Source organism: Passer domesticus, chromosome 30 (genome assembly GCF_036417665.1).
Source record: "Passer domesticus isolate bPasDom1 chromosome 30, bPasDom1.hap1, whole genome shotgun sequence".
In the NCBI taxonomy this organism is placed as follows: Eukaryota; Metazoa; Chordata; class Aves; order Passeriformes; family Passeridae; genus Passer; species Passer domesticus.
Genome location: NC_087503.1, coordinates 557,675 through 567,527, shown reverse-complemented (window position 1 = coordinate 567,527; position 9,853 = coordinate 557,675). Strand labels below are relative to the sequence as shown.

Sequence of the window (9,853 nt, the reverse complement as noted above, 5' to 3'; positions counted from 1 at the left end):
AATCTGAGTGAAGCAATATTCAATATCACTGGAGGGGCGGAGGGGATTAAAACAAGTAACTGAAAATTTAATATAGCAAGGAATATTAGAACCTTGCATGCCACCCCATAATACTCCCATTTTACCGGTAAAGAAATGTGACGGGAGCTACAGACTGGTTCAAGATTTAAGGGCAATAAATCAAAGAACTTTTCCTCCTTTTCCCATAGTAGCTAACCCATATCCTTTGTTGAGTCAATTGCCCCCTAATTACACCTGGTACGGTGTAGTGGATTTGAAAGATGCCTTTTGGACTTGCCCTTTGGATGAGGGCAGTAGATATTATTTTGCCTTTGAGTGGGAAGATCCAGATACAGGTAGAAGGGAACAGCTTGGGTGGACGGTGCTACCGCAAGGTTCCACGGAGTCACCCAATCTTTTTGGGAGAGCATTAGAAAATCTCTTGAAATCTTTCGAATTCCCCAAAGGAATCAAGTTGTTACAGTATGTGGATGAATTGTTATTGGCAGGGGAAACTGAGGAGAAAACTAGGAGGAGTACTATTGATTTGCTGAATTTTTTAGGTGAGAATGGTCTAAAAATATCCAGATCCAGATTACAGTTTGTGGAGTCAGACGTCAGCATTTAGGTCATTGGATCAGTAAGGGAAAGAAACAGCTGGACCCTGAGAGAGTTTCAGGAGTATTAAACATGGGATCCCCAAAATCAAAAAGAGATATAAGATAGTTTTTAGGTCCTTTGGATTATTGTAGACAGTGGATTGACAGACTTTTTTTTTTTAGTGGAAAAGTGAAATTTTTCTATGAAAAATTGTCTACAAACCATTTTAAGTGGACTAGGGAGGGTGAGAAAAAATTGGAAGAGGTTAAAGAACCTCCATTGCAGGCTCCTGTATTAAGTCTTCCTGATCTGGGAAAACCCTTTCAGTCATTTGTAAATACAGCCAAGCAGACAGCCTGTGGAGTGCTGACTCAAGACTGGGCAGGAAGTCAGAAACCAGAGGGGTATTATTCAAAACTCTTAGATCCACTTAGTAAAGGTTGGCCAAGGTGTTTACAGGCTTTGGTAGCGACTGCGTTGCTAGTGGAAGAGGCCCAGAAAGTAACCTTTGGGGTGCCTTTGGAAGTATATACCCCTCATAGTCTTAGGGGAATTTTAGCACAACAAGCTGAGAAATGGCTAACAGATAGCCGAATACTGAAATATGAGGCTATCGTGACTACCTCCCCTGAATTTGAATTGAAGTTGACACAAGTCCAGAGCCCTGCTCAATTTCTTTATGGGGATCCAGGGGAACAGCTGGTACATGATTGCATAGAGATTATAGAGTTACAAAAAAAATAAGTCCAGATTTGGGAGAGCAGGTGTTACAAAGCGGGGGAGAAGTTATTTATAGATGGGTTGTCTCAGGGAGTGAGTGGGAAAAGAAAATCAGGTTATGCTATAATGAGTGGGGAAGAGCTTGAGGTAAAGGAGTCTGGTCTCCTTAGTCCATCCTGGTCAGCACAAGCTTGTGACCTGTATGCATTACTCCATGCATTTTTAATACTAAAAGAGAGAGAAGGGACTATTTATACGGATTCCAGATATGCTTTTAGTATAGTGCATGCTTTTGGAAAAATTTGGAAAGAAAGGGGACTTAGAAACCCTCAAGGAAAAGGGTTAGTACACGAGGGATTGATAGTTCAGACACGTGAAGCATTAAAAGGTCCGAAGAGAGTAGCAGTGGTTCATGTAAAGGGGCACCAGAGAAGGAGGGATATTAGAGCCCGTCTCCCTTTGGCTTTATTAAATATCAGAACTAAGCTCCATTCTGAGACCGGGATTTCACCATATGAAATGTAATATGGAATGCCCTATCCTCAGGGTATGACAATGGACCCCTCGTTAGTTGGGGATAGATCCATCCAGGGATATATAACAACTATTGCAAACAATTTAAAGGAATTAAGAGAAAAAGGGGCTTTAGCTCAAACAACTCCCCTGGATTTTCCAATCCATTCTATTCCACCTGGACATTATGTATTAATCAAATGCTGGAGGGGAGAAAGCCGGGAGCCACGGTGGGAGGGACCATTTTTAGTTCTCCTGACCACGGAAACTGCAGTTCGAGCAGCAGAAAGGGGTTGGACACATGCCTCACGAGTGAAAGGCCAAATACCTGATTGGAAAATTGTCTCAACATCAGGAGATTTAAAAGTAAAATTAAGAAGGATTTGAAATTAGGTAGACTTTTTCTTACAGAAAACTGGAGTAAGAGTGTAATTTATGACATAGTAACAAGAGTAATGTGAGGATATGGTAGGATTTAAGTTGATTTTTTTATTAACCCCGATTTATGAAGTGTTGCCATGAGATTTTAGTGAAAAAGCCTCTGCTAGGATTTTTCCTGTCCTGAGGAGCTGAAAGCCTCAGGAAAGAAATGTAAACGGTAACTGTCTGCTGCTGTGGAATGCCACAGGTGCATCTTTCATTGGAACATGTGGATTGTTGTCAATCAGTGACCAATCACAGCCACCTGTGCCAAGGCTGTGAGCAGTCACAGGATTTTTGTTATTCATTCCTATTCTAGTCTTGTCTTTGTAGCCTTCTGATCTTCTTCTCTCTGTTCTTTTTAGTATAGTTGTAATGTAGTATTTTAGTATAATATATAACATAATAAATCAGCCTTCTGATGAAAATGGAGTCAAGCCTCATGTCCTCACACAAGGGGTTCTTGCTGAAACAAGAACTGGTGACCCCTGGACGTGAGAAACTGATGGTCACCCCAAGAGTGACCACGGAGTCCAGCCTGGAGCTGAAGAAACGAGACCCTGAAGATGGGCAGAGTTCACAGCCAAGGCAAACAGGAGAACCTGTTGGACTTTCCTGGACATTGTGTCCAGAGGCCGCAGAGCAGCAGAGCTGCACAGCTGGATCCACAAGGACACTGTCTAAAGGTACTGTTATTTTTTCCCTTCCTGAAAATCCTGCCATTCGCAAAAGATGGGAGGAAAGTTGGAAAAATGTACCTTCGGAAGCTCAGGTTCCGTTTACTGAGTCAGAGGAGAAAGTTATTAAATTCTGGCACAGATGGGGACGTGAGGACGGAGTTACTCATTGTCTGTGGGAGAGACGGTGTTATGAGTTTTTCAGATGGGCAATATTTCATAGATTTCTTACAAATGTCGTATACTCCCTTGATTTAGATTTTTGGGAGTTCATGGACGCTGTTTTTAAGTGGACAAGAGTCCAGGGTGTTGCACCCCCAATAATGTATGCAGTGCATGCACGGATTTATTTCTTTATTTTGAAAAAAAGAGAGGATGCGGGGGACATCATGGCTCGGTGGCGCGGTCGCGCTCTGTTCCCACCAGGTTCAGCACGAGAGGAGCCTCTCGAAGAAGACAAACCGCGGGTTCACGGCCCCCCCGCATTGCCCACGTCTGAGCAAAAGTTTTTCTCCGCTCCCTTGGAGCATGAGCAGGCAGAGCTGCCTTCCCCCCCCAGCTCCTTCTCTTGGGGGGGGATGGGGATCCGGCCCCGCCGCTTTCCGGGCCGGCCCCGCCCGCTTCGCCGCGGAATTCTCCGCTCCCCCCACCCTGGGAGGGAGCGGATCCGGCTCCATCTCAGCCAGCCCCGCGGGAGGCGCCGGACCCCGCGGCTCCGCCTCAGCCGGCCCCGCGGAAGGCGCCGGACCCCGCGGCTCCGCCTCAGCCGGCCCCGCGGGAGGTGCCGGACCCCGCGGCTCCGCCGGCGGCCCCGCGGGAGGTGCCGGACCCCGCGGCTCCGCCTCAGCCAGCCCCGCGGGAGGTGCCGGACCCCGCGGCTCCGCCTCAGCCAGCCCCGCGGGAGGTGCCGGACCCCGCGGCTCCGCCCGCGGTCCCGCCGCCTCTTGGAGCGGCTCCACTGGCCTTGATGACTGCGCCTGCGCCGCGGCACCCGGAACCGCCTCCCGCCGATCCGCCCGTGTTGCCAGGCAACGCCATCAACAACAATGGTTCCCCAGCGCCGCGACCCGAGGCTGTGCTGCTGTCCCCGGGAGCTGCAGGAGCTGCCTCCGTGCCTTCTCCCTCTGCATCACCGCCGGCAACTGAATTCGCAACGGTGCAGGCAGCGCCGGCGCGGGCCGACCCCGTTCCAAGGCCACCGCCCCCGCCTGTCCCGCCGCTCCCTGCCGGTCCAATTGCAGTGCAAGAGCTTGCCGAGAATGGTGCTGAGCCCACGGATTCGACTCAAGAGTCGACACCAGCGCCCGTGCTGCCCGCACCACCCACCCCAGTTGTCCCGCAGGTTTCCGAAGCTCCGTCAGTCGCATCAGACCCTGGGAAGAGCCTGTCCTTCCGTGGAGGGGGCACGGCCCGCCAGCTGACTGCAGGTGCAGTTCGGCTGGCTGTGTTCAAAATCAGTATGGTTTCTGGGTCACTTCGCGTGTGGTCGGGGGCTTCTCCCTGGGGGTTGGGGTGCCTGCCTCCCCCCGAGCGCCCCAGCGGCGTGGGGGAGTTGGCTCCTGTGGCATCTGCCTCTGGTCCCCAGTCCAGTGGGGATGGGGGTGGTGCCGAGGGGCAGAATGCAGGAGAAGTGGCGTTTGCATTGCAGGAGCAAGGGAAACAGAGCAAAGCAAGCATTGCTCGCTTGCTGTGGGGACAAGAAACCCTCAGATCTGGGATGACAATTCCTGAGAAAGCTTCTCTTCTCTAGCTGCTGGTGTGCACCGGTGCTGCTGGGGGGAGGAAGCATTGGGTCATTTCTGCTCTCAAGATGCTGGCAGCATGGTCCTGCCAGGTTGTGAGCACACAGAGCCCGCCTCACGGGCTGGTTCTGGGCCGTTTGGCTCATTTCCCTGGGCCGGGGCCACCGCCCCATCCAGTGCTGGGTTTGGGGACTTTGCTTTCCCCACAGGGACCTGGGCCACCATTTTGTGGGCCAGGTCTGGGTTCTCTGGTCCGCCCACCAGGACCAGAGCCACCCAAGGGTCCTAGAGACCCTCTGCTGCTGCTCTTCTTTGGGGGAAAAAAAAAAAATTAATAAAGAAAAGTGGAAAGAGCTAGCAGCTCAAAAGTATTGAAAAGCCAAAAATTAGCCTCAGCCCAAGTGGTTCAATGAAGGGCTGTGGCCAGGGCATTCCAGAAATTTTCTCTGAATTGTTTGATGACTGTCAATGAATTGTTTGGTAATTCTTGTTCTCTTTAGCAGTTCTTTGTTTCAGAATTCTGCAAGCCTGTTTCAGGACCAAAGGGGACTTCCAGAGATGTCAAAGAGGAACATCTTCAGTCCATGGACTCTGTCCTGAAACTCAGCTGTTTGGACTTGAAACAATGAACTTTGTTTGCATGAGTTTTTTGCATTTTCTTATATTTTAAGATTGTTTTAGTGATATGATAGAATATGATGTTCTACAAGTGACGAATTTTCCTGAATGTTCTACAGGTGAAGAATTTCCCTGACCATTCCACATCAGCAGTTGATTGAGATTTTGATTGGCAACAGATGAACCTCAAGAGGTGTTTGTTCTCTCTTCTGCAAGGGCCCAGTAGAAGGGATGGCAAACATTTCTTTTTCTATTTAATTTAATAAATTTTAAAGGGTGAGATGTAGCCGTGATATTTTAGTGAAAAAGCCTCTGCTAGGATTTTTCCTGTCCTGAGGTGCTGAGAGCCTCAGGAAAGAAATGTAAACAATAACTATCTGCTGCTGTGGAATGCAACAGATGCATCTTCCATTGGTCCATGTGGATTGTTTTCAATCAGTGACCAATCACAGCCACCTGTGCCAAGGCTGTGAGCAGTCACAGGATTTTTGTTATTCATTCCTATTCTATTCTTGTCTTTGTAGCCTTCTGATCTTCTTCTCTCTGTTCTTTTAGTATAGTTGTAATGTAGTATTTTAGTATAATATATAACATAATAAATCAGCCTTCTGATGAAAATGGAGTCAAGCCTCGTGTCCTCACACAAGGGGTTCTTGCCGAAGCAAGACCCTAGCCCACATCCCAGTGGCCTCAAGGATCTGCTGGAAGGAGTCTCTGGGGACCCTTGGTCGGGAATGGCCCTGGGGGCTCCTTCAGGCTCCCAGAGACTGCAGGTTTTTCAAAGGACTTTGGCTTTTACCTTGGAGTCTGTGAGAAGTTTGTGCAATCATGGCCTCCAATTATCTGCTGTAATTAGTCCCTGGAGAGGCTTTGTCAGTAACAACACTCAGTGGGGCTCATTAATGCTTCAGAGTACTTCAGGTATTTTAAGGTACTTGGTGTTTCCCTTTGGATACAAACTCTGTGAGAGGTTTGTGCAATCATGGCCTCAATTATCTGCTTTAATTAGTCCCTTGAGAGCTTTGTACTGACACTCAGTAGGGCTCATTAATACTTTGAGATACTCAAATTTTTTAAGGTACTTTGGAATTTCCTTTCCACATTCAGTCTTCTGAGAGGTTTTTGTGCCATCCTGGCCTCCAGTTCTCTCCTTCAAGGAGTCCATGAGGAGCCTGTGTTGGGGATGGACATCAGTGGGTCCCATTCATGCTTTGAGGCACTTTAGGTGTTCTGCCTTTGACTCCTGGAAATATTTGTGCAATCTCCTCTCAGGCCCTGAGGTTCAAGGGCTCAGCTCCAAATGCACCACGGGGCTCATTAGGATCAAGCAAGTCCTGACAAACCATGGCCCTGTCTTGATTTTCTCCTGCTCTTGTGCAGTTCATCAGGAATGTTTCTGTAGTGGTTTTGGTTTGCCAATTTGAGATTCCTTGGCAAATGCATCAATTAGTGTGGTGGGTTCAGTGTTGGCTAATTACCTGTGCACTCACTAGAATATACTTATACATTTCCTGCTGTGAGACAGGGGTAGGAGGAAGGCAAAGTGGGCTCAATATTTTAAAAGTGTATAAAGAAATGTTTATTAATAATAACTAAAAGAAAGAGTAATAAGAATCAGAAGAAATCTTTCAGAACACGTCTCCTCTCTCTACAACCTTTTCTTCCTTACTGACAATGTAAGGAGACAAAACACAAGATTTTCAGTCAGTTTACTGTTGGGTTGTGCATTTAACTGGTTCTAGTTGTTTTAAGTTGTACTTTGTAAATTGGTATGTTCTATTCTCCCCTCATGCTAATACTGGTTCTGCCCAGTTGCCTTCTGCTCTGAATCCCCTGTCAGTTTCCCTATCTCCTCCCTGGTTACCCTAAGAGCCATTGCATCCCTTTGCTCTGTCCCTCCCTGGTGCCCTGCCTGTCACTTGACAACCCAGTCCTTTCATCTAGAAGCTTCTCTTTAGGGCATTGAGTGATTGGCTCAGGGGCTGGGGACCCTCCCCAGGTTACCTGTGATCAGTTGTACAATAATATCTGTATCCCTTTACCCACTCCTCCCTCTTACTCCATTGGTTGGAGGGCAGGCTTTGTAGCCACCTCCCTGTATAAGCTGCCATTACTCCGTTAGTCTTGTCTTTGCCTTCTGGTTTCCTCGGACCCTCCACTTCCCTGCTCCTCAATAAACCCAGTTTATCCCAGAAGACAGAGTCCGCCTTTCCATCGCTCCTGCCGTAGCAAGCCCAGAGTCTGAGAAGGCATCCTTGCCTCAGGCGCACTCCCTGCAGCACACAAAGAGGGGAGAGTGCCCCCAGCGCTGCAGCTCGCGTGCCACTGAGCTTGCCGGGGCCGCCCTGAATGGGGGATTTTGGACACGCGCGACCGCAAGTAAGGGAGATAAAAAAGGATTGGGAGTTCTCAGGGGTACACATGTCCTTTAAGGGTGAACAATCCCCACGTGTCCAGTGCTGAAATAAACATACGGGCTTTACAACTTTTGCGAAGTTGCAGAGTTTTTTTCTTTCCACAAATCATAACCATGTAATGAGACTGATGCTAGAAAATAAACAGCTTGAGATGCTTTCCACAGCAGTCCCATTCCGTTCGTGATTTGTACATAGAGCCCTGGCCAGCAATAGTGGGTGTGCTTTAAAAGAGGGATCTTGAGGGCAGAAGAACCAACAGTCCCTGCATGCCAAAGGACAAGTCGACGAGGCAATGCCCAGCCTAGTCGAGATGGGGAAGGAAGTTTTGGAGAAACTTAGGAAAAAAAGAGGATGTATCATCTTTGGAAGGAGGGTCAGGTCTCTCAGGATGTATTTAAGAGGGCTGCTAGAGCAGGTAGGAAAAAAATTTGGGAGGCCAAAGCTCAGATTGAAGTTAAAATGGCGATTTTTGTAAAGGAAAATAAAAAATGTTTTTACACATAGATGAATGATAAAAGGAAGGGTAAGACCAACTTTTGTCCTTTATTAGATGCATAAGGGAACTTAATAACTGCAGATTATTAAGTTCCCTTATGAGGGAATAATAAGATTATTAAGAGGAGAAGGCAGAGGTGCTTAATGCATTCTTTGCCTCTGTTTTTAGTGAGAAGAACGGCTTGTCCTCAGGAAAACAGCCCTCCCTGGTCAGGGAACAGAATGGTCCCCCCATTATCCAACAGGCAGCAGTCAGAGAACTTCTAAGATGCTTGGATATTCCTAAATCCATGGGCCCAGATGGGATCCACCCCAGGGTGATGAGGGAGCTGGCAGATGAGCTTGCCAAGCCGCTCTCCAGCAGTCCTGGCTCACTGGTGAGTTTCCAGATGACTGGAAGCTGCCCAATGTGACCCCCATTCACAACAAGGGTGGGAAGGAGTATCCTGGTAATTACAGGCCAGTCAGCCTGACCTCTGTACCCAGTAAGGAAATGGAACAGTTTATACTGAGTGTCATCACCCAGCACTTCCAGCATGGCCAAGGTATCAGAGCCAGCCATCAGGGGTTTAGGAGGGGTAGTTTGTGTTTGACCAACCTGGTCTCCTTTTATGACCAGGTGACCCTCCTGGTGGATGCAGGACAGACTGTGGATGTGTCTGTTTGGACTCCAGCAAGGCCTTTGGCACTGTCTCCCACAGCACACTCCTGGAGAAGCTGCAGCCCAGGGCTGGGACAGGAGCACTCTGTGCTGAGTTCAGAACTGGCTGCATGGCTGGCCCAGAGAGTGCTGGTGAGCGCTGCTGCATCCAGCTGGCAGCCAGGCACCAGTGCTGTCCCTCAGGGCTCTGTGCTGGCGCCAGCTCTGCTCAATATCTCCACTGATGACATGGATGAGGGGATTGAGTCCTTCATTAGTAAACCTGCAGATGACACCACGTTGGGGTCATGTGTTGATCTGTTGGAAGGGAGAAGGGGTCTGGAGAGATCAGGAAAAGCTGGATGGATGCAAGAGTCCAATAAGATGGAGTTTAATAAGTCCAAGTGCTGAGTCCTGCATTTTGGCCACAATAACCCCCTGCAATGCCAGAGGCTGGGGATGGTGTGGTTGGACAGTGCCCAGGCAGAAAGGGACCTGGGGGTACTGCTCGACAGCCGGCTGAACATGAGCCAGCAGTGTGCCCAGGTGACCAAGAAGGCCAATGGCTCCTGGCCTGGATCAGGAGTGGTGTGGCCAGCAGGAGCAGGGAGGTCATTCTTCCCCTGCACTTGGCACTGGTGTACTTGGCATTATTCCCCTGTTCTGGCACCGTACCTTGAGTGCTGTGTCCAGTTCTGGGCTTCCCAATTTACGCAGGGCATGGAGGGGCTGGAGCGTGTCCAGAGAAGGGAAACAAGGCTGGTGAGGGGCTTGGAACACAAATCCTGTGAGGAACGACTGAGGGACCCGGGGAAGAGAATACTCAGAGGTGACCTTATCACTCTCTACAACTTCCTGAAAGGTGGTTGTAGTCAGGTGGGGGTTGGTCTCTTTCTCCAGGCAACAACTGACAGAACCAGAGGACACAGTCTTAAGTTGTGCCAAGGAGCAGCTGAGCTTATCCAATATAGGTTGGATATTAAGAAAAAGTTTTTTATATAAAGGGTAATA

General features: G+C 48.8%; 1 long non-coding RNA gene across 1 annotated transcript; it reads left to right on the top strand.

Annotated features, from left to right (window-relative positions):
• The first annotated feature begins 3,973 nt into the window (after positions 1-3,973).
• LOC135287718 (uncharacterized) lies at positions 3,974-5,908 on the top strand. The gene is made up of 2 exons (XR_010351272.1): positions 3,974-4,357; positions 5,176-5,908. It is a non-coding gene; the product is annotated as an uncharacterized LOC135287718 (long non-coding RNA).
• Positions 5,909-9,853: the final 3,945 nt, after the last annotated feature.